At 42.8% G+C, this 24,714-nt stretch overlaps 1 protein-coding gene across 6 annotated transcripts in view; it reads right to left on the reverse strand.

Moving 5' to 3' along the window:
• The window catches only part of Enox1 (ecto-NOX disulfide-thiol exchanger 1), a 562,201-nt gene that overhangs the window by 420,009 nt on the left and 117,478 nt on the right, over window positions 1–24,714 (reverse strand). For 5 of the 6 annotated variants that reach the window (XM_052732691.1, XM_052732689.1, XM_052732686.1 and 2 more), the window contains one exon: window positions 21,103–21,168. The exons of the other annotated variant lie outside the window; for it this stretch is intronic. The gene's annotated coding sequence lies outside the window, so the exon portion shown is untranslated. The remainder of the gene's footprint in view (window positions 1–21,102; window positions 21,169–24,714) is intronic. 6 annotated transcript variants of the gene reach the window in all.

Raw genomic sequence — 24,714 nt, forward strand, 5'->3', positions numbered from 1 at the left:
CCCCAGTGCTAGATACTGCGCTAAGGGACTAAGTAACAGGAAAACATAAATTTGCTCATCCATTCATTCATTCACACACATTCATCTACTCACTAGTTTACTGAGTACCATCTACTCAGTGAGTTTACTGAGTACCTCTCAAAGGCCAGACACTGTTTGTATGCTCCACAACTCCACAGTAAATCGGAGTTGCAGCTGGCTTTCACTCCTATGGAGCTCACAGTCCAGAAGAAAGTGATAGACACTGAACAAACCAACAATAAATTAATTGCCAGCAGTGACCGGTGCCATGAAGAAAATACGACAGGATCAGGAGGTAGAAAACCCCAAGGCCAGAGCTCAGAAGTCAGGATTCCCAGACTGGGTGGGTGTAAGGCTCTCCAAGAAGTGACACTTGAGCTAATATCTGCAAGGTCTAAGGAGCCAGACAGGCAGAGCTCCAGAACAGCTTGTAAGACTCCAGCCCACGGATGGCCTGCCTGCCTCCCCCACCCACCCCCGGCAAGAATCTGCAGGAGACAAGACATACCATGCTTAAAAATTGATACCACTTCTGGCTGCAGAGGATAAGTACACTGTGAATTGCTGCTCTCATTTTCCTGTCCTCACTCTTCACAAACATGACTTTTAAGGCTTTATTTTTTAACATATTTTATGAACAGTGTAAAGGCAGCACCATCCCAGAGCCCCTGGCCATCATTCTCAGCAGGAGCGCTGTTCTCCTTGGCTGAATACGGATGTAGTTAGAGTCCCTGTAAAGGCTGCTTGCCTTTCCCCTGATGAATCCCCCAGTGCTGCAGCACTCATCAGTGACATGGGCTGTGGTACCTGCTGCTCAGGTTCAGACCGGGAGCACCACTATCTCTGTGGACGTCAGCTGGCTCCACTGTGCATTTAATCCTGACAGACAGACCCGAGTTTGGAGGTGGTGAGTAAGAGGGTATAAGCCTATCCCCTATCGTATCACATAGGAATATAGTCTTTGATATGCGAATCCCAAATGCAGAAAGCAGGCCACTCAGATTATTTATTGAGTAGCACTATGGTCCAACATGTACAGTAAAATAGTAAAAACAGCTTCAAGAAAAGATTCTGTATCAGGTGATACAACTTCTCACACTTTCCTCTTTCATGAGTTCTTTAAGCAAGGGAGAGAATTCTGGGGTTTGCTCTCTGACCCAAGTATTCCTAGACCTGCAAGGACAACCTGACACACAGAAACTGCCTCTTCTATCTGGTGACAGCTCCTTCCACACCCACCTGCCTGCATGAGAAGGTGTCTGGGCTGAGATAAACCAGGCCATGCCAGCCCTGGAGGCCCCTACTCATTCCTGTTGTTTCCTGTGCTAACACAATGAACTTCACGGCATATTGAATCAATACTGAGCAGGAATACTTCCATGCTGAGCATATGGGGTTGACACTCTGAGCAGTGAGAATTCATTGCTTCTGAGGTCTGGGAGCCAGGATGTCTGGATTTGATTTCCAGCTCTACCATATAATAACTCTATGACCTTGAAGAAGACACTTGCCAGACTAAAGATTAATCCTTTTTTTCTCTATAAATTGGGGTCAACAATAACACTCACGCTTCCCGCCTCAAACGGCTCTCACAATTACAAAATGAGAAACACTTTGTAAACTACAAAACACAGTGTGAACCGAAAACTACTACCCTCCCCGTTTATGGTGCTCATATGTGCTGTGACTTCGGCAGGTAGGAATTCTCTGAGCACCATCCACAAATTGGCAGCGGGCCTTGGCCCTCCTCCCCAGTTCTCCCATGAATTCCTCTACCTCACAGATCTAGACCAATCTGGCACATATAGGTCACATCAGTACAACTATGACATTCTCTGGCAAATAATGTTCTCCAGGACACCAACCTCAAGGCTCAGTCAGCATGGAACCCAGTTCCAAACTTGGTCTTCACTTTTTCAAAACAGGGGTACCAAAATGGCTTTTGGGTACAGCTGATCAGTTCTTTATGGAAATCAGCCTTCATTATTTGCCAAGGGCCAGATAATGTTTCTAGCTTTTCAGACCACATATTTCTCTGTGGCATACTGTTCTTTTTAAGAGCAACTATTTTAAGATATATTTTTAAAATCTCCAAGCCCTGGAGCTGGGTGCAATGGCACACACCTTTAATCCCAAAACTTAAGAGATAGAAGTAGGAAGATCTCTGAGTTTGGGGCCAGCCTGGTCTACAAAGTGAGTACTAGGACAGTCAGGGCTACACAGAGAAACCTTATCTCAAACAAAACAAAACAAAACAAACAAAAAAAAAAAAAAACACCTCTTCTGACACTTGGGCCTTAAAGGAGCAGGCTGGCATTTCCTAGGGTCCCAGTGTGCCCACCTCTACTTCTTGTTTTGTGGAGGGGTGTCTATTGTTGGGGGGGAGTTAGTGGGTGCTAATTCGGCAAAAGGAGGTTTCTGGACCCACTGATCCCTCAGCATCCAGACCCCATGATTCAGTCAGGCCCCCAGAAAATTGCCTCACTCCTGGCATTCTCTCAGGAACCCCAACATGACCCCCTCGATCAAACATCTTTGGTAATACTAAGCCAAGGGAGTGATCAGAACATATCCAAAAGTAAAGTAGGCTCAGGTTTCTTGGACTCAGGGTGAGACTTCCATGTCCATAAGTTTTCTTTGACAATTAGGAGGGTACTCCGAGGTTGGAGTTGCCTACCATACTACCAGGCAGGAAAAATGCATCTCTGAGCAAGTCACAGTCTCCTTATATTTATTAGCTACTCTTATGGCTTATTTTTTAAAGGAGAGGGGGTGAGGTATGGGGGAAAGGGAAACAGATAGGAGAGGCACGAAGAGGGAAACAGAAATGCCAAGGAAGGGGCAGGAAGCAAAACCATTGCAGAATATTTTATCTAAATGCCAATTATCACCAATTTGGGTTATTCTCACTAAGTATTTAACATCAAACTCATCACATACTGCCCAATAATTCAAAAGCAGGATTCTGTATCATTCATGGTTTCTAAGCAAGCTCTGCCTCTTGATAGTTTCTCTTATCAGCAGGATACTTAACTTTGATGCACCTCGACTGTCACACACCCTCTGGGTCAAGGACTATAGACTACCAAGCGGTAGAGTCATTGACAATGACCCTGGCCCACAAATGAATGAGAAAAATCAAGACATCTTGCTCCCATGGCTCATTATCTCTCCTCTGCACTCACTCACATGAGGAAGAGAGCCAACAATTCAGGACTCCTGCCCTTTGCCAGGCTGCATGATTACAGGGGCCCTCACCTACCTTTAGAGTCACCGCCCACAGGGCAGCTGATCTTAGCTCATTCCCTGCAATCACTAGTACTAGAGGCACACAAAGTTCAGGATCCTATAGGGCTGGTGACACTGCCACCAAGAGAACTTGTCAGCTGAGAGCCTTTGTTCATCACCACTTACAGAACAGTGATTCTGAGAGAGGATGGGGTAACTTAGAGACACAGAAGGCAGGGAAGTCCTTGGGACAGTTAAAGGCATGGAAGGTGACTAAGTAGTGAAGGGGAATGTTTACACTTGACCCTTCATAGGATGCTGGAGCAGACTGTTGCAGGTGAAGGCGAGCGTCTGCACCTTGCAGACAATGTATCCCAAGGGTCCAAGTTGAACTGACCTGACTTCTACCCTGGACAGGAAGGTTTGGAAAGCCTTACCGGGAACTGATGGAAGAGGAACTGATCCTAAGCAGCCAGGATCCAGTGATGATGTTCTAATGGTCCAAAAGGGAAAGAAAAGAACGTGGTGACTGGTCAAAGATGTCCAGGGAAGAGGAAATCTGAAGTTGCCTTGAACATTCGTGGCAGATCCTCAAAGCAGATTGGAAGGGGGAGGAGAAAAGGTCACTGCAGAATCAAGGATGACTGGAGCTCCCTGCCTGGGGAAAGGACGGATGGCTGTGTTTTAGTTGCCAAGACAACAAGGCTAAAAGGCAGCCTGAGAGGCCCCAGAGCCCTCTCTGGGATGCTCTTGCTCTCCATGATGTTGTGAACAGATCTTCTCCCACCTACAACTATAATATGTCCTCTCTTACTCAAAACATGTTCAGCACTGACGTGACTCACCCCCAATTGTAGTAGGATGCTGCACATTGCAATCATGCTGCAGAAACACATATTTTTCAGCATTGTTGGTAGCAGTAAACCTCTGTAACATCTAATCCAAACCCATTTACAGGAAAGATAAATAAAAGCATTTTTATTCACATTTCCCTTTGTGCATAACTTTTTTAAACACCGGGGACATTACAGCAGAGGTCTGCCTCGCTTGTAGAGAACATACAATATATGATTTTTTTCCTCAGGAAACTAAAGATACTACAAATAAATCTGCAAACATATATTTCTTCAAAGCATTAATTTTTAAAGCGGCCAAAATTGCTAACAACCAGGGAAAGTACCGATTTATAAATTATGTTCTCAGCATATAGTATACATTGTGAATTTGCATGCATATTAAATGCAAATAACCAGAAGAGCATAACATTAAGGCTTCAAATTTATATGTGCAAAAGACAGTAAATTCTAACATTAAAATTCTTCCCAGAAAATATTAACTCCCCATATCCCATGTGACTGTCACAAAGTCAGCGGAATAGTCTCACTGCAGAACTCCAGAAGTCAATAACCTAGTCCTGCCAAATTCACATCACCCAGGCTGGGAATGGATTATAGCCCAGTTGGCAACGTGCCTGCCTAGCACACATGAATCCTGGGTTTCAATTCCTAGCACTGTGTACACCGTATCCTGGGAGGATCAAGAGTTCAAGGTCATTCTTGGCTACCTACTGAGTTCAAAGGCAGCCTGGGCAACACAAGGCCCTGGCACAAAACAAACGGCCCAGTTTTCACCTCATTCATGCTCATGTCAATTCCTAAGTTGAGGCAGATGAGCCACTGGCATGGGACACAGAAAAGATGCTAACATTGTCCAGATTTTCAAAGATATTATCTTAGTTACGATTTGATAGAAAAATTAAAACATCAATAAAATGGCCACCATTGTATCAATGGTGACAGCATTGTCGAAGCAGGCAAAATGCAGCTAGCTCTACTCTTTAAGTACAACAGAAGTAAGAGCTGTGGTGACAGTGTGTGTTTGCGAGGCTACATGAGTTGTGGGTGCTGACAACAGGCGAGGTGTGGCTGCCTATTATTTTTTAATGTATATGGGTATTTTGCTTGTGTGTATTTCTGTGTATACAGTGGAGACAGGAACCAGAAGAGTGTTGGATATCCCAGAACTGGAGTTACAGACAGTTGTTATCCTCCATGTGGGTGCTGGGAATAGAACTCGGGTCCTCTACAAAAGCAGCCAGTGCTCTTAACCACAGAGCCATCTCTCCAGCCCCTAAGTGTTTTGTTAATGCTATTAACATCTGTAATCGGTTAAAGTCAGGCAAAGGAACCAACTCTGGCTATGAGAATGAGCCTTGCCAAAGCAACTCAAAGTATTAAAAGCAAAACCTGGGTTTCCAGGAGATGAAGAAATTGTGCCTCAGGACTGGAACATGGAAACCCAGGCCTGGCCTCTAACAACTCCATGCAACACCAACTTCTGCCAGAGTTTCCTGACTATGGTCTAGGCTGTGAGGTTTGGACTTACTAGCTCCCTCAAATTCAGTCTTCTGTGTATAGGTATGGACACACACATACACATAATTTATATACACACACTGGGCAGTTGATAGATTAGATAGATGGATGAGAGGATAATTAATAGACTCATTTTCAACAGGAAGTAGTGACTAATATAAAATGCAAAACTCCTCCCAGTTTTTACTGTTGTTGTTGTTGTTGTTGTTGTTTGGTGTGTGTATAAGCCATGAGAAATCTGACCCTGAGAGGCCTTCACCTTGTTGTTTGAAACAGGACCTCTTTCTGGGACCTGGAGATGGCCACTGGAGCTAGCTGACTGGGCAGCAAGCCTCCAGGATCTGCCTGTCTCTAGCTCTCCAGAGCTGGGATTACAAGCACACATACCCCTACCTCTGTTTTGTATTTTGTTTTGCTTTTTGTTTTTATATTGGTTCTGGGAATTGAGCTCAAGTACTGAAAACCAATTATTGGTGAATCAATTATATGGAGAGGGCTCCAGGGCCTTTTGTTTCAATTTTTTTTTAACATAGGGATTATAATCTATTCTGATATGGGGGTCAGGGCTGAGTGATTTTAATTGCAATGTAAAAATGAATGCTCTCTTGGTGTAAGTAATTCTTTCACTTTGGATTGAAAGTATACTGCCTGATACCCATTTAAAGAAAATCCGTCAATTCTGGAATCTGATGGAGAATTCTTGTTGCTCTTCCAGAGGACCCTGGGCACAGTTCCCAGAACACACATTGGGAGGCTAAGACCTGTAACTCCAGCTTCAGGGGCTCTGACACCCTCTTCTGGCCTTTGCAGGCACATGTGCACACAGAGACATAATATATGAACAAAAAGATCTTAAAAAAAAATAATGCTATGGTCTAGAGAAATGGCTCAACAGTTAAGTGTACTTTCTGCTCTTCCAGAGGAGTGGAGTTTGGTTTCCAACACTCACATTGGACATCTCACAACCTAACGTAACTCCAGCTCCAGGGAATCTGAACCTCTAAACTTCTGGCTTTCATGTGCACATATTCATATTCATACATACATACACATACACACACACATACACACACACACACACAATGCACACATACACATAAACCTACAAATAATTTTTTAAAATAATTTTTAAAAAGAACAGCTATTCGAGAATAAGAATTTCATCTGTAGAGGACAGGCTATGGAAATGTTTCTGGTAGTTGAACACATGCTCACACATGCCAATTTGGGCTGTATTCTCGTGTGTTTACCCTGTGAATTTCCTATGGATGCTACTACACTTAACAAATGACACGGCCCTCCATCTAGAGCCTCACATTACAAATTGGACTGCCTACTCTAATGAGGCGAATGTCTGTGTCTAGCTTAGGCAAGCAAGCTCATGGCTGAACGCCATGCCAAGCACTCCCTCTGTCTTTTGTCCTTGGACTCCCCATGAAGCAGCTCCCAGTATTTGCTTAGGTAGCTCTGCCTCTCTCCTTCTGCAGGCCATCAGGGAATGCCTACCTGCACAGCTGCATCTGATGACCGGTGTACACAGGTGCTTCCCAGACCCTTCCTTCCCTGACCTCTGACCTTACTGCACTCCTTTATTTGTTGAGGTCAGGGGGATCTTCTGGGAGCAGGCGAAGATGAAGGGTTGGGAATGCATCCCTAATGGAACTGATTCAGTCAGTTTCTGTCTTTGCAAACTGTCTTCTTATCACAACTGGAAAGAGAGGTGGTCTATTCCAGAAGGTGTTTGGATATTTCTTGGATAATCCTTTGGCTATCTTAGGGTTTTTTCTACTTTAAAATGTAATTAGTTACTTTTAGACTTGTAGATAGAGTATTCTCCAAGACAGCAATGCTTATCTGTAATTTATCAGCTGTCACATCACTCCTGTCACCAAGTCAAACCTGTCTGCCTACAGCCCATCTTCTGAAATCAGCTGTCTCCTCCTCTAATTTTTTGTTTACAGTCCACAGTGTTAACCCAAAACATCATTTTGATCATGTCATTTACCCTCAAATGCTCCAAATGTTTCTCTTTAAATTAAATTTCCACCTGAAATATGCAAGTCTACCCTCCCCTTTCTGACTGCGCCCACCCTCACCCCACTCCCCAAGATGTTGTACCCATTCAACCTGACACATGACGGGGAAGCACTGGCTCCCATTCTGTAGCTAGCTATATGTCCATGCTTGCCTCTGAGTCTCCACCCAGAACAGAGCTCCTGTACGATCACAAATGACACCCCTTCATTTGTCACTGGGAAAGTTCAAGGGTTGGTGACTGTCCTGGATCCCACCTTCAAATAACTAGCTTACCATGGTTTTCCACTTTTCCTGGTTCAGATCATTTTGGGCTCATATTCAGCAAGTCCTGATGCAAAATGATAGTAACTAGCTGAAAAATCACTATCCTGACCTCATCGGAAAGCATCTCTATTTTTACCTTTTCCCATAATGATGTCTCAAATAAGAAACCTCTCAAAATTTTAAACTTCTTGGCAAATTCTCTTAGAATATAACCCCAAGGAAGCCAGTGTTAGGCACACATATCAGAATATACTTCTCATTATGATGTATGCACATGTTACATATAGTTATGGAGATATTTTTGGTAAAGTGGTTTTAATATTTAATAGGCATTAAATAGGTAAAATAATGCCTACTCCATATGGAGCAGCAAGAAGCCATTCTAGAACTTTTTGCAAGCATTTGCAATTGTAATCAGTAATGCAAGCAGGAAGAATATCAACGTTGTTCAATCATCACTGGTAAAAATGTAAATTTTTTTAAAAATTAAGACTTTAAAGTTCACCTGACTTAATCTTCTGCTAATGCAAGCGAGGGCTATTTCCCAGGATTCTGAGTGATTTAACATCATCAAGACATGTCAGAGATTCCTCCAAATTATTCAGTGCGTACCACGCATTATGCTGAGCCTCTCAGGAGATGAAGCAGGGTGAAGCCAAGTGCATGTTTGAAGAACAAAGGGGGAAATGAAGCACAGAGACCTCAAGCTAGAAGCACAACACCCCTGTGAGGATTCTAAGGACCTAGTAGAAGCCTGGAAAATGAGAACAAATCAGCAGCCATTAGCTGAGCACCAAATTAAAGCACCATTGTTTCCAGTCTCTGCGCTGAATATGAAGGGCGCCAATCGGGCAGTGCTCGCAGACCCTTCCACACCGCGTTCCCTGTACACAGGCCCAATGGCTTCTCTTCCTTCACAGCTAATGGACTTCCCAGAGTGGCTTCCGGTGCTCCCACCACATTCCCTCAGACAACACCACAGAGGCAGCAGGAAGGCGTCCAGGGAAGTCAGAAATACAAGCTACAGTTCTCGAACTTCAATGTCTCATCTGGCTTTTATTAAAAGATGAAGTTCACTATCTTTAGAATTAACGTTATCTTATTTGACATATTCCTGGGTCTCAAATACTTTTTTCCACTGAGTATAATTTACTTTTAACTCATAATTCTTCATGGGGAAATTCAACTGGCTTTCGACTTCATCGAATTATCGGAGTATCGCATTGAGTTAGCAAAGAAAAAGACAAACTATCAAATTTTTAATTATAATTTTAACTGTTGAAGAATTTGGAACAGCAGTGAGATAATTTGATTTGATTTTTTTTTTCTAAATTATTGCTTGTATAGTGTTTCACCAACACTGACGGTGTCAGTAGGGTTTATGATACTCTGACAAAATATCTCTCATAACTGACTTTAAGTTCTAGAGTTTCAGTCAGTGGACAGTTGTCCCTGTTGCCTTGGGCCTCTTGCGTCACGGTACACCATGGTAGGAACAGACAGCGGAGAGGGACTGTTCACCTCACAGTGGCCAGAAGGCAGAAAAAGAAGACGAATGTCCAGGGTCCCAATAGCCTTTAAAGTTAAGCCCCCAATTACTGCCCACCAGATACTGCCCATGTCTTTTTTGTTGTTGTTTTGTTTTGTTTTTGTTTTTGTTTTGAGACAGAGTTTCTCTGTGTAGCTTTGCGCCTTTCCTGGAACTCCCTCTGTAGTCTAGGCTGGTCTCGAACTCACAGAGATCCGCCTGCCTCTGCCTCCCGAGTGTTGGGATTAAAGGCATGTGCCACCACTGCCCAGCCCTGCCCATGTCTTAAAGGCTGTGTCACCCTCCAATAAAGGCACTGCCTTAGAATGTAACCTTCAATACATCTATGAGCCAAATCACAACAGCAACTAATAAATAGCTGAGAGAGAATCACTAAAGTCCTGATCAAAAAAGTGTGTTTGAAAATGTATATTCATCAACAAGCCTGCGTTAAAATTCTGAAAAGAGGGCTGGTGATACAAGCCAGAGTGTAAAGGTGATTGCTGCCAAGTCTGACGATCTGAGTTCAATTCCCAGGACCCACACAATGGAAGGAAAGACCTGACTACTGTTGTGGGATATTTGTACACTGTGTGAAGGTGAGTTGCTGTGATTGGTGTAATAAAAAGCTGAACAGCCAATAGCTAGGCAGGAGGTACAGGCGGGATTTCCGGGGAGAGAAAGGAAGAGGAGGAGGAATCTAGGTACACAGAAGATACCAGGAGACATGGCAAGAACAGGAGGTGCAAGATGAAAGAGAGATAACACCATGAGATAGAATGTAGATTAATAGTAATGGGTTAATTTAAGTTATAAGAGCTTGTTAGGAACAAGCCTAAGCTATAGGCTGAGCTTTCATAATTAATAAGTCTCTGTGTCATTTTTGGGGAGTTGGCTGGTGGGACAGAAAAAGACTCATTACAGACTTCTCCAAGTTGTCTTCCGACTTCCACAAGTACACCACAAGAAGTGCATGCCATGCACACATGTACATATATGTACACAAATACAAAAATTCAGGTTTAAATGTAGTAATTTTTAAAAATATGAATAGATAATTTTTGGAAGTCTTAGGATTGCACCACACTTGGATTCTATGCACACACTTAAGTCACAGGGCTTGAGAGAGACGTCTGGTGTCAGGTCACACAGTACCCCATGACTATATATTTTTTTCTGCCTTACATTGGGTCTTCTTAGAGCTAATCATTGTGCTATCTGAGTAGTTTCCCATGAACTTACTATGTTTCCTCCAAATCCTCTCCAACTCTTTAGCCCTCCTTTCTCGGTGCCTGCACACAAGGGGCTTTGCCAGCCTTGTCATCATCCAAGTCTCCCCTGAACCTCTCTACCCTCTACAATTTAGATCAGTTGATGCCTACACCCATCGCTTGGCTGTGCCTTCACATGTCTCTGTCTTCACCTTGGCTATTTTTTTTTTCTCATCTAGCTTTCATCTCGTGCCATTTCTGAGACCCTGGGTCTTGCTTATTAGTGGATTCTGCCATTTACTGGAACACAATCTAGATTTATACAGTTTCACAATTTCGTGATTTTTCTCTTTTGACCCCAAACTTCCTACATTCAGTTGTAGGTTGTAGGAAATGTTGAATTTCCCTTAGATAGATTTCAGTGCTTTGCCCCACATTCTCTCCCTCTGATGTTTCTATTTTTGGATACTGGACCTCAGGAACAGATCCTAACAGCTATTTATTTATTTATTTATTGTATTATCTTCTATATTTAACTCACTATCTAGGAAATGCTCATGGCATTATCTTTAATCTTTATAAATTCTGTGTAGTCAATAGCTGTGAAATCTTGTTTTATCTCTCTGGAGATTTTTTGTTTGAGTTTGGTTTTTTCAGAAGACTATTTCCTACAGAGTTCTGTTTTCTCTAAGTTTTCTTGTTCTGAGTGCATGCTTTAGCTTTGGCCCATCAGGATAGTTTTCCTTAAAGTCCAGTGATCCCTGGTCATCTGCTGATATAGAAGGGTGGAGAACCAGAAACTGAACAGCAATTCTGTGGCTCAGGAGGATTCTTGATTCTCAGGTGTGGGCTTCTGCAGAGGTTTTCAATCCAAAACTGGAATACTGTCCTCTGCACTCCTCTACCCGATTCAAAGTTCCTTAAGTTACCACCCCATCCAGATCCATTCCAACTTCCAAAATGAGGTAGCTGCTGACTCATATTTTCATAGGCGTGTTCCTTTAAGAAAAATCCCTCAAAAGTCATTTCAATTATGCTTTAGAAGGGTCAGGAATAACATATGTATTCATCTTTTTTGGGGGGAGGTGTCACTTTTTAATTTTTCCCCTTTTATTGAAAATAGCTTTTTCCCCACCACATAATATATCTTGATTAAAGTTTCACCTTCCAGTTACTCCCCACCTCCCCTCCCATCTGGATCCATCCCCTTTCTGTCCATCATTAGAAAACAAGCGAGTTTCTAAGGAATAAAAATAAAATAAAATTAGAAAAAAAAAAAACAAAAATTAACACATCAGAATAAGACAAAACTAACCAAGAGAAGGAAAAGAATCCAAAGGAAGGCACAAGAAACAGAGAGCCACTCACTCACACACTCAGTGTTCCTACTGACTCCCCTCAGAGCACAGACACCACAGAGATAGCAGGAAAGTATTCAGTGAAGTCAGAAATGCAGGCTACAGTTTTCGAGCTTCAACTTCTCATCTGGCTTTTATTAAAAGATGAAGTTCGCTATCTATAGATTTACTGTTGTTTTATTTGTCATAATCCTGGGTCTCATCCATATTTCTTTAATCTCAAACCTCTCAGTCAGTGTTTAGCCTTTGGAATTGAGAATCCTTTAACAGTGAGATTATACAATTTGTTTTCAACATTAGGATAAGATCCAGGGTTTAGGGGTAACAGACTGGGACATTTAGGTGAAACTCAATTTGGTACCTGAATGTTCTTATGTAATAGTGTGGTGATATTTTATTTATGCATCACAATAAAGCTTATCTGAGGATCAGAGGAAAAAGCCAGCCACTGTAGTAAACATAAAAGTCAGGCAATAGTAGTATATGCCTTTAATCCTAGCATTCAGGAGGCAGAGATTCATCCAGATCTCTGTGAATTCAAGGCCACATTGGGAACAGAGCCAGGTGTGGTGGCACACACCTTTAAATTCCAACACTAGTTAATCATAGAGGTCTGGAGGTCTGTACAGACAGACAGGAAGTGACAGAGCTGGACCGAAAGACTAAAGTGATGCAGCTGGGTGGAGAGAGGAAGTGAGATGGCAGGGACAGAAAGGATATAGGCATGGATGGGTATACAGCAAGTAGCTCTCTTTTGCTGAGGATTTCCAAGTGGTAAGAACATGGCTGGCTTCTTTCTGCTTCCCTGATCTCTCAGTTTTTACCCCAATATCTAGCTCCGGGTTTTTTTTTTTATTAATAAGACCATTTAGCAATTCATCTTACATAATAGTATGTTCCATTGCCCTAACAATGTACTGTTCATTGTGGGAAATAAGAACATATCCTCAAAGGGAGAGAAGTGCTTTGCACTGATAATTGGCCTAAAAGAGGACATTCAGAGCAAACTCCATCAGACAAGACAACGGGATGGGAAGAGCCAATGCAAAGGAGGAAAGAAAGGTTTCAATTCAATTTTGAAAACCTGGGTTTCCAGACATTTCTCTGCAGAGGTTGCACTACGTACAACAGAGTATGATTAATTGATTGAGGAATATATACATCGGGGCTCTTCACATAAGAAAGAAAAACCCTTCTGCACAAAACACAGCTGCGTTGAGTGTCTTACGATTCTCCATTTCTCACCAAGGTGGATCACCAAGATGTTGAAACATTTTGTAAACACTTTAGTTCCCTACAATCCTATGAAAGGAGACAGGAAACTTCATACTTGAGTGATGTTCAGATTTTAAAATTATACGCTTATGGAAATTGAAAGTATAATGATTATTGAAATATTTGCAGGTTTAAAAAAAAAACAACCTTCTGTATTGTGCACCTGCAACTCTCCAGGCCCAGGACCATTCATCCCACTAAAATGACTTTCTAACAGTGTGGATAAAACCAACAAACAAAAACCTCACTACTGCCTAAAGGAGAACTGGCTTTAATTATATGTATGTAAGTGCACACATGCATGCATATATGTAGAAGGATTTTAAGTAGAACCACAGACTTACCCAAAGTGCAGTGATACAATGAAAAGCAAATCTGTGACCCCTGGAGGGACAGGAACTGGTGGAGGTTATAGGTAAGGAGTGGCAGAAATCTTAATGAACTGCCATAAGGAATGCATTCTAAAACACAAACCCAGAGCACGGAAGACAGGGAAAAAACACTGATATTACATAAATAGGGAGTTTTGTCACTAAAGCAATATTCCCAAATAAAACCTTTTAATGTGATATAGTTACGACAGTCAGGATTTCCAAAAAGCCACTTAGGACACGGAATGACCCAGAGATACAAGGTCACCAAAGCTGGCCTGGCCTGCTGACAGAAGGTGAGAGAACTCATCTCAGTGCAAGAATCAATGAAGTTGAGTAATCTGCCTTTACAGTACTACAGACACAGGCTATGGAGCCAACAGAACATGGGGGAAACTCACACTAACAAAGGGACTGGCACCAGTTCACTTTTAAATCCCTGTTAGCCTTCCATCAACTCAAGAAATGTCTACTGAGATCTACTATGATTAAGGCACATAGTCTTGTCTCATCATTTGTTTCATTATGTTATAAACTAATGCAAAAAAAAAAACCCAGCTAATTGATTTCACAGACTGATTGATGCTCTTCCTTAAGAACAACAGATTGATTTTTTTATAGACAGCAATGTTCACTCTTCCATTGTGTCTTTTTTCGATGCACACAGTCCAATCGACTTTAGAGTCAACTCAATGCAAAATCAGAAGAAAAGCACTAAGGGAACAAGGTCCATTAGGCCCAATATTGCCTCAATTACTTTAATTCCATTATTCCTGTTCATATTACTTCTTTAATCAATATCTCTTTGCAGTTACTCATGTTTACCCTTTTCAAAATCTCAAGTAATAGGATTATGGTCTTTTGAGCTCAGTGGCAACACAGTTTCATAAATATATTTTTGAATTTGTGATTGTCTCCAGGACTGTAACTGAGAAGACTTAAATTGAATCAAGTTTTCCAGAGGTCATTTCATGTAATAATTTTAATGCAATATAGGTGCTTTTGCCTGTTGGGCCATTTGTCACTCAGGGTCAGAGACAATTACACGTGGCTTAATGGGTGAGTGTCCTCTTCCCATGTCTAAACCTTAGGGTAGTTCATCCGATTTCCCCTTAAACCTGACGTCCTTTCTGTACTCTGCCTGCCTTTTGCTCAATGCACTTCTTCCACCTCCACTGACAGTCTTCCATGAAAGAATTACATATGGATAGCATATTAACAACTGCATCTCCTCATGACAACTAATCAATCACAGTAAGAGCCTCCCAAATTATAGAAATTCTGTTTGGCTCCGTTCTCTGGAAAAGCATCGGTGCAATGCCTGTTAAATGCAAGAAGCTGCCCTTTTGACATAGACAGGCTACATGAAAGACATCAAGCCCTTCCCTTCAATGTGTGGGTATCTTACTGAACATTTGTAAAAATAGCTTGTGACTCAAAGAAGCCTATGAAAATTTTGATTGAGAAGTCATCGGAAGTTATCCTGGAGTTCAGAAGAGGTTAAAAAAAGATCAGTCAGGAGTAAAGTTTCCATTTAAAAAAAATACAAATCACAGGTAGTCTTGAAGGACAGGAAGATTTTGGAAATGGAAGCAGCGAGACAAAAGTAGGAAATGGTGTATGAGAAATAAAATGGACAAGTCTCACTGAGTACACAACTTAATGGAGTCAGTAAGAGTTCTAGGAGGCCTGGCTTTCCTTTAGAAGCAATGAGTTGAGAGGCATGAACAAAGAGGATATATGCCCTTATGAACCGTCAGTCTCCTTGCAAAGTGCAGGATGCATGGGCGGCAACTGCTGTGTGCATCATGAGACAGAAAGGCCGCTCAGCTGTGTGCAAAAGAACCAACCACCAAGATCCACTTCCCACCTTCTTATAAAGTGCCTCATCCGTTCTCACTCCCTCTTTCCACTGTATGCTCCAGGAATATCCTATCAACATGCAGTACACAGCACATCCAGCTCCCTGCAGATCCATCTCCTCTCCTCTGGAATGGTTTTTATCCCATGATGCTCATCTACATGGCAGCATCTTTTCTATTCTCCCAATCTCCACCTCTTTACGATCTTCTCCATAAAAACATTCCCTAACTCCCCCAAGCCAATTTTACTGTCCCGCTTCCTGTTTGGAAGACATGTGAAGTATATGGCTGAATTACACCAGGGGCTTTGCATGACTGTCCATCAGCGTCGGAACGATAGTATGCTTAACATTTTCTCCAAGAGCAATTTCTGGTACATGGCAGAAAGGCAATGCATAAATGAATGAATGAACTAATAAGCAAGCAGAGGGGAGAGTGAGAAAATCCTAGAAAAGGAAGAGTAGAGACGAGGAGGAGAGGAGAGGAGGAGGACAGGGAGGAGAGGAGAAGAAGAAGAAAAGTAGTTGGGGTGAGGGGCTTAAAAACATGAATTACAGAAATTGGGCAATGCCTAGTGCTATCTACATGCAAGAAACAGCAACAGATGAAGGAGAATGCCAGACTTCTGAGCTTCCTGCCAGGAGCCCTCTGCTCTTCTTCACTCCCTTTAACTTTCCAGCTCAGGATCACTTAACTCACAGATTTTAAATGAAACAAAGAGAGTGCCATGGGAGAAAGATGAACCCAGAGAAATTGAATACTTAGGTTCCCATTTTAACTTGTGTGCATTAAAAAAAAAAAAGTCCTAAGAAGGTTTGATAAAGCGTGAGTCAAAATATGAATGTGCCGGGCATAGTGGCACGTGGGAGAGTGAGACCCTCTCCCCAAAACAAAAGATTTGTTTAAATTAAGATACTTTCTAAATACTATAAATAACCTTGAACAGGTTTTAAAAACACACCCAAAACTCTACCATGTTAACCACTGACTAAGTGAATACAGGAATGACTTCTCAGGTTTTAAAATCAGAGCTAACAACAAATATTAGCATCCCACAAAAATCCTATGTCCAAGTTCTCAAATATTGGATGAATGAAACTGAAGAATACAGAAGAGCAGCAAAGAAAAGATTAGGCAACAAAAATAGCTAAAGGTTTAAACGCTAGAGGGGCCTGGAGTTTTGTTTCTGGGATGTTTCCATAACACACAAAATGGCGCAGTTATTAAAATGAGACGTATTAGATATTACCGCTACAGCAGTGCACAGCGCAGTCATTTGCCACCCAGCTCGGCAGACATTAATGACCAGCGTGTGACTGCTCACTGCGCTCCACCTGCAGCCACAGAGGGCAACCCCACCATCACCCTGACGTGATCCTTGCGCGACTACAGCACATTTAACTGTTTTAAAGAAGCCCTACAGACATCCTCAACAGACCAAACAAGGGAAGTGCACGTGGAAAGCTCCAGAAGCCCTTAAGTCGACGGCAGCAATCTTGAGTGCAACAAAGAAAACAGCTGTGGAGACGTCAAGATGGAGCTGAGCAATCCTCCATGTCATCTGGTGGGATCGTGCTGGCACACATCACACATGTCATAAATAACTGCCATATGACTTACCAATTTTCTAAGGACAAATATTGGTTGGAAAAGGCTAACAATCTTTTGTTCTATTTATAAGCCACGAGCTTAGAAATCTAGTGCTGCTGAAACCAGTGTTACCCACTTGGCCATGGGGCAGACTCGGCCTCATCCAGGGAACACGGAAACTCCTGTGGGCTGGGAATGTCTGCACGTAAGTGATTCCAATAGGCCTACAGAGTATACCCCCAGGAAGCCCCAACCTGGCGCTGACCCTCCATCTCAAACTTGTCCTACCATCTCATATCAGCTCCATACAGCACTTTATCTTGGGCATAGGAGAACTCACAGGTTTCCTAACCCATCTACTCATTCCAGGCAGAAAATTCCAGCCCTTTACGCTTCTCAGCAGGAGGCTTTCTTTTAGTTCTTTTAGCTATTTTTTTCCTACAACAGCAGACTTGGAAAAAAAGCACAGAGTTAAGAGGAAGTAAAATTTTCACAAATAAACATCTCTAGGAATAAACAGAGCCATTAAGTTCTACCTGAGGATCAGTGTCTTAATGTCTTACCAATATCCAAATACAAATGCTAAAAAGGTAACTTCTAATAATTTGAGCTAGAGAAGCATAGAAATGGGAGACGATGCTGTGAGGGCAGATCCATTTCAGGATAGCATTTATGAATTAAAGCTAGGAAACAGAACATTAAACTTAATAAGTGCAAAGCAATGCAGCCGGGAAGAAACAGCCCAGCTATGATTTAAATGGCACCGAACTGGCTGCAAAGATATCTGGAGGTACTGATGGAGGCAGTATGCAAATTGATGGTTCAGCCTGGATGCCGGCAGAGAAGCAAGGACCACTCACAACAGGAGCTGTATATGTATTTTTAAACCCACTTTCTACACAACTTTTAAAAGAGGCATCTTATCTACTTACAGTGTAGTTTAACTTGGACGATATGGACTGGAGGCATTCACTGGAGGTAAGAGTGGAATGAAGCCTGCACACCTCTGGTAAGTGCACTTTGCTTTTCTTAATTCAGTCTGACCACGGTCAATGTGGTCTTTCATTCATTCAGTAAATATTAAGCAGCAAGCAGGGTGTTAGACTTGTTAGGGGATACCAAGAGAAGTGCCACTTGGACAGGACTGCGGGTGAATTATGTCCCTTTAAAAGACGCAGAGGTCCTAGCTTCCGGCACATGTGGGTGTAGCTTGCTTTAGAAATGGGGCCCATAAGGATGATGAAGTTAAGAGTAGGTCATTAGAATCACCCCAATACCCTGTGACACAGTGATAGACAGACATGGAAGGGACATGATGTGACACCTGGAGGAAAGATGTCATCTGCATGCCAAGGGATGCCTGAGACAACAGAATTTGGAGCTGGACCCTACTCTTCCTCACAACACCAAAAAGAAACCCTAATGACACCTTGATTGTAGACACACAGCTTCTAAAACTATGAGACAATGACACAGATTGTCACCAAAGAAATAAGCCCAGCTTATTGTCATGGTCAATAGAACTCCTGGTGGGGGTCACTTCTACTCATATCTTGGTTCAGTTAACCAGACTGCTACATCTGTGTCAGATTTATAAAAGCCATATGAGAAAGAGACGGTTTCTCTCAGTGGGGACCTTTAATCCTCTGAAAAGATTGTAGAAAAGAAAGCAGCAAAAGTTAATGGAAAACTGATCTTAACGACCTATTTGGGCAAATCAAAGTCGTGAAGTATGAATTTTAATGAAAAAGGGGGTGGTGACTTAGGACAACTTTAGATAAGAAGAAAAAGAGAAGACTTAATTTGAAGTCTTCAGTATTTACATATTTACATTAATGTTGAAAAGAGAGATTTCTGACAAAAAGGAGGAACAGTCATAATTATACTTTACTCTGTAGAAATTGGTACATGACCTCCTATGACTGTGTTTCATCACTGTTGGTTTCCAAAGGCCCTGCAGATGCTCCTCATGAGCAAGTCAGTTCACTGAGGCCTCACACTACAGATCCCTGAAACACAGGTGCTGTGGGATGGTCTGTATGTCAAATGTGTTGCTGATTGGTCAATGAATAAATCACTGATTGGCAGTGGCCAGGCAGGAAGTATAGGCGGGACTAACAGAGAGGAAAATTGAGAGAACAGGAAGCTGGGGGGGAGACACTGCCAGCCGCCATCAGGATAAGGAAGATGTAAAGTACCGGTAAGCCACAAGCCACGTGGCAAGGTATAGATTAATAGAAATGGATTAATTTAAGCTGTAAGAACAGTTAGCAAGAAGCCTGCCACGGCCATACAGTTTGTAACCAATATAAGTCTCTGTGTTTATTTGATCGGGTTTGAGCGGCTTGGGACTGGCGGGTGAGAGAGATTTGTCCTGACTGTGGGCCAGGCAGGAAAACTCTAGCAACAAATGGCGTCCAACGTGGTGGCAAGAGATTCCACCTAAAACCTGAGAAAAAAAGATTCTAAAACGGAGCTAAAAACAGTTCCTAATTTTCTCTCTCAAATGAGCGGCAGCTGCCGGTTTGAGCTACTGGTGGGTTCCTAGCGTGTGCGCTCGACCTGCGGCCATATGGCGGGAATGAGGCCTCTGCAAGTGGCACATTAAGCTGCTTGGTGGATTTAGCCTTTGCTAGTACAAAACAAAAAAAAGAGGTTTCTGGGCTACATGCTGCTTGGATAAAAGCATAGACCCACGATGGCTCCCAGAGCTGGCGGAAAACTACAGTACCGCCGCCATGTTGGGAAGCTGAGGTGGGCGGAGCCAGCAGCCACAGCTGCTGCAGCTTAAAGCAATAGATTCACAATAAGACAGATTCAGATGTAATAGTTTAAAATGTGTGTAAAATATACGTAGGCTTGAAAGAGACAAAAAAGGTGATATATACAGTATAGAAACAAATACATAGTTTTAAAAAATAAAGTCTTTAAAGAGACAGTAAAATTAATATAAAAAATAAGCCACATGAAGATGAATATTACACAGAGAATCTGGATTGTGTTGTCTTTGGGATTCTTAACTACAGAGAGATATTTGATTGTAAAGAAAGCTGAGTTAAACCAATATGCATATTTTAAAGGTACCTTGACTTCAAAATTTGGATATAAGGATATGTTGCTTTGGAAAGGAGATTCTGCTTTTGTTTCCACAGAAAGCCAGAGGCTATGGATTTGTTCCAGATTAAGATACATCAGATTTGACCAACCAAGACCCCCTGAAAGGTCTTGGATGACACCATGGCCCAAATGATCCAACATCCAGAACCGTTTCAAGGCAACTGGCTCAGACGAATACACCCTCACGAACTACTCCATGATCCTAAAATTTTCTTTGTTTCCCCAGAAGATACAGCGCCCCCCTCCAGCAGGAAGTAGTAAGAGAAGCTACGCCCAAATTCCCAAATATACCAAGCTGACTTTGGAGATGTGTAAAGGTTAAAACCTTCCTTTTTAAGAAAAGAAAAGGGGAGGTGCTGTGGGATGGTCTGTATGTCAAATGTGTTGCTGATTGGTCAATGAATAAATCACTGATTGGCAGTGGCCAGGCAGGAAGTATAGGCGGGACTAACAGAGAGGAAAATTGAGAGAACAGGAAGCTGGGGGGGAGACACTGCCAGCCGCCATCAGGATAAGGAAGATGTAAAGTACCGGTAAGCCACAAGCCACGTGGCAAGGTATAGATTAATAGAAATGGATTAATTTAAGCTGTAAGAACAGTTAGCAAGAAGCCTGCCACGGCCATACAGTTTGTAACCAATATAAGTCTCTGTGTTTATTTGATCGGGTTTGAGCGGCTTGGGACTGGCGGGTGAGAGAGATTTGTCCTGACTGTGGGCCAGGCAGGAAAACTCTAGCAACACACAGGCATCACTGTGCAAGAGAATGACCTCAAGCTATATGATGAAGTAAAGTCAGTCCTCATACAATGGTACCCTGACATTAGTCCTGCTTGTCATTTGGGCCACACACACCATTCCCTTACCTTAGCACGATGAGCTCTCTCTCCTCCGTGTATTAACAATACACGACCATGCTGGCTGCCAAGGACCTGCAAAACAAAGGCCATCTTGTTAGAAGAAACTCCAAACATCAATTTCCGAGCCAATTGAACACGTGTAAGCAGATGCAAGGTTTCACTTGGAGGAGCTTGAGCTGAACATTGCCCTTTCTATGCCCAGCCCATTCCAACTGAACGCCCTTGCAGAAGGGCTCTGCACCATGCTAACCTGGGAACAATCCATAGCTGCTCACCATAAACAGAGCCTTTAAGCTGTCAATCTCTCACAGGATATTTCTGCTTTAAAGAAGCCCTACTTGTTAAAGTTTGCTACACTGAGTCTAGAGTCTCACTGGTGCCTAAAGCTGGGGAGGCAGATGTGTTATTTATCTTATAAATTTCCAATTGGAACTGAGTTAGCTATTTATGGTTTTTTTCCTAAGAAAATCTATTGTGCTGCAAACTATAAAATATACTTAGATATTTTCATAGAATAAAACTTGATTTTTTGGAAAGGGTTTCAGAGCCCTCTTTTTCCGAGCATAGTATACTCGGTCACATCAGCCTGGACCGAGAGTCCACTGGGAGGCATACAGCACCAGACTCTGCAGTTTCACGGGGGCTTCAGCTGGTACCCAGGCAGACTGAAGCCTGGGAAGCCCGGTTTTAAAGGACCCCAAGCATCGTGACTGTGGTTCCTAGGAGTGTAGTACAGAGCGCCCCAGATTTGAAGCCCACAATTTCATCACAGGTGTGTGAATCTAAGGACAAGTGGTCTCCTAACCCCTCCAAAATCCTTTGCTGCTGACTAAACCCCCTTCCTTTTCCAGAACACATAGACTAATTGTGAAGCAACATCCAGAAGCTCCTCAGTTATACCCAATGTCATCCAAAGAGTCAGAAGAGGGAAAACAGAAATTATAAGATGGCATGGTTGCTCTAACAGGAAGGTATGCACTTAGGTATTCATGCCCACTTGGAAAGTGCCTTGCTCGGCGCCAGCTGTCTGAAAGGCATGCTACAGTGAATCCTATAACAAAAATTAGATCTTCTAGAAGGTCCAGTGTGTGGCTTTGTCAGTGCATGTAACCGAACCAGAAACGAGTCAACTACCTCACTTCAAGAAAATATGGGACTGTGATTTTCTCTTTTTCTTTCAGCGTCTTTGAATATCTGTATGCATGAGCCGTAACCGTGGTAGCCCAGAGGTGTGCTTTTCCTCCTTTTAACTCTCCTACCTATAGACAAGGAGGAATGGCAGACATCAAATGCAGGAAGCAGCGACTCAGAAGTCTGCGGCACCCAGCAAGGGATAACAGAACTGTGCCTCTGTGCTTGCATTTGATCACACAGAGTGTCAATGAAACCTCAGCCAGCTAAACAGGAACCAGAAAGGGAATCGCATTAAAGTTAATACAAAAGTCAGGAGAATGTCCTCCGCAAGGGACACTGGCTATTTGGTAGATGCACCACTGGGAGCAATTGAGGGCTCTCAGTATGACCAAAGCGTGCGCTACCCCCCTCTCTGCGCCCATCTCTTTCCTGCATTTAAATAGTTCTTATCTCTCCTTCTCCCCCACTTATTCTTGTGCCTTCTCTGGTTCCCTTACCACCTCCAGCTGCTCTCCTACCCCAGCCTCGGTCACTCTTTCCCCCCCTTCAATTGACCTGCTTTGTCACCCTGTCTTCTCTGTGAACAGGGAAGGGAGAGAAAGAAGGAACATCAAATGGCCTCCGTGCCTCCCTTCCACTTTCTCTTCTTCCCCTTATACCCACACTTTCACTCTCTTCTTCTATGCCCTCTTGCCTTTCACAGATCTGAGTCTCTTTGTTAGCATGCAGCCAGCCTAGGCAAACACACAGCTTAGCAATGGCAGGGAAAATGCTGGACTCCTTCATCATGTCAACATAAGGCTTGGACTTCTCACATCCTCCTAACCTGTGCCAGGTCAACAGTCGGGGCAGGAAGACTTTTTAAAAAAAAAAATGCAATAGCCTAGCATTTTCTTGGCATTTAAAACTGTAGGACAAACCTGGAATGTTTAGCTATTGTGCTTAGAAGCCATACTAAAGCAAAGGGTTTCACTTGCTCCCTAGTTTTGCCTAAGTGTACCATGATAGCAATCCTGGCTTTAGTCTCATCCCTCTCTGCGCAGACCCCCACACCTCCTGGGATGAAGCATGCCCCACCCCCATACAAGGACCCCACACCCTCCTGGGATGAAGCATGCCCCACCCCCATACAAGGACCCCACACCCTCCTGGGATGCATGCCCCACCCCCATACAAGGACCCCACACCCTCCTGGGATGAAGCATGCCCCACCCCCATACAAGGACCCCACACCCTCCTGGAATGAAGTATGCCCCACCCCCATACAAGGACCCCACACTCTCCAGGGATGAAGCATGCCCCCACACCCTCCTGGGATGAAGCATGCCCCACCCCCATACAAGGCCCCTCAATGGCACCAGCGGGCACTTACAAGGTGGTTCTTGATAAACACACACTACAGTACACAAGAAGCCCCCTTCACTGCCCCAACAGGAAGCCTCACAAGGTACAGCTTAATAAATAATGAAGATTGTATATAAATGCCTGGTACTGCTTCTCATGTCAAATGCACTTAGGAAGAAGAACTCTATAGCATAGGCTGTGATATGGCAATTTCACATACGGTCTTTAAATTGCTGAAAAGTAATTTTGGTTTGTTTTTTTTTTTTAAGTAGTTCAATCTTTTATAGTCAACCTGTGAACTATCAATAAAACTCAGACAAGATCCAGTTTGCTGACCTTTTGTATTCCAGTGCCTGGACATAGTCTATATGCCCTAAATATATGATGGAGAAATGAGTAAGTAGCCAAGCAATCAACATACTGGTATTATAAATGTTAAGATAGTCTAGTTGAGGAGACTAATTCACACTGATGGGCTTGGAAAAATTGCCTTAACTTTTTGGCACTAATTACAAACACAACATAGGATCTAGGATACAATTGCACTAGAATGTGAAGTATTACTTTGGGCAGTCAGATGTGACCACTAGCATTCAAACAACAAATTTGAAAATAGAAAAAAAAATCTACAAAGCAGACAAACATTATTAACAATACAGCATCCTGTACCACATTAACAAATGTTTCTGTTTGTTTCCAAGGTGCATTGTTCAGGTCTCATCACAGTTACATTTCTTCAAAGGTGGGAGTAAGGGCCTGAATACCACACACAAGCATTTTCCAGTCAACTAAGAAATTCCCCAGAATGCACTTGCTCCACAGACCACACCAACTACCGGATTTCTACTTTGGCTAAAGTGAGGAGATGTAGATTGCTGAGCCATGCCAGATAGAACTGTGGGAAGCCGCTCTCTGAATGAATGGGTCAGGTGAGCAGTTTCCCAGTGACTGTAAGACACTACTTGTCAATCATCGAAGAGTAAAAGGAAGAGCCTGCAAGTTTGTTACATGTTACTCTAAATTGCTTTGTGATTAAAAGCACGTATTTCACTATGTAGCATCAGTGTTCCACAGAAATGCCTAGAGGTTCTTTTTAACACTAATATCCATATTATTGTTGGACTAAAAGCATTACACCTC

This window comes from Peromyscus californicus, unplaced genomic scaffold, assembly GCF_007827085.1.
Source record: "Peromyscus californicus insignis strain IS unplaced genomic scaffold, ASM782708v3 Scaffold_12__1_contigs__length_115047231, whole genome shotgun sequence".
Classification (NCBI taxonomy): Eukaryota; Metazoa; Chordata; class Mammalia; order Rodentia; family Cricetidae; genus Peromyscus; species Peromyscus californicus.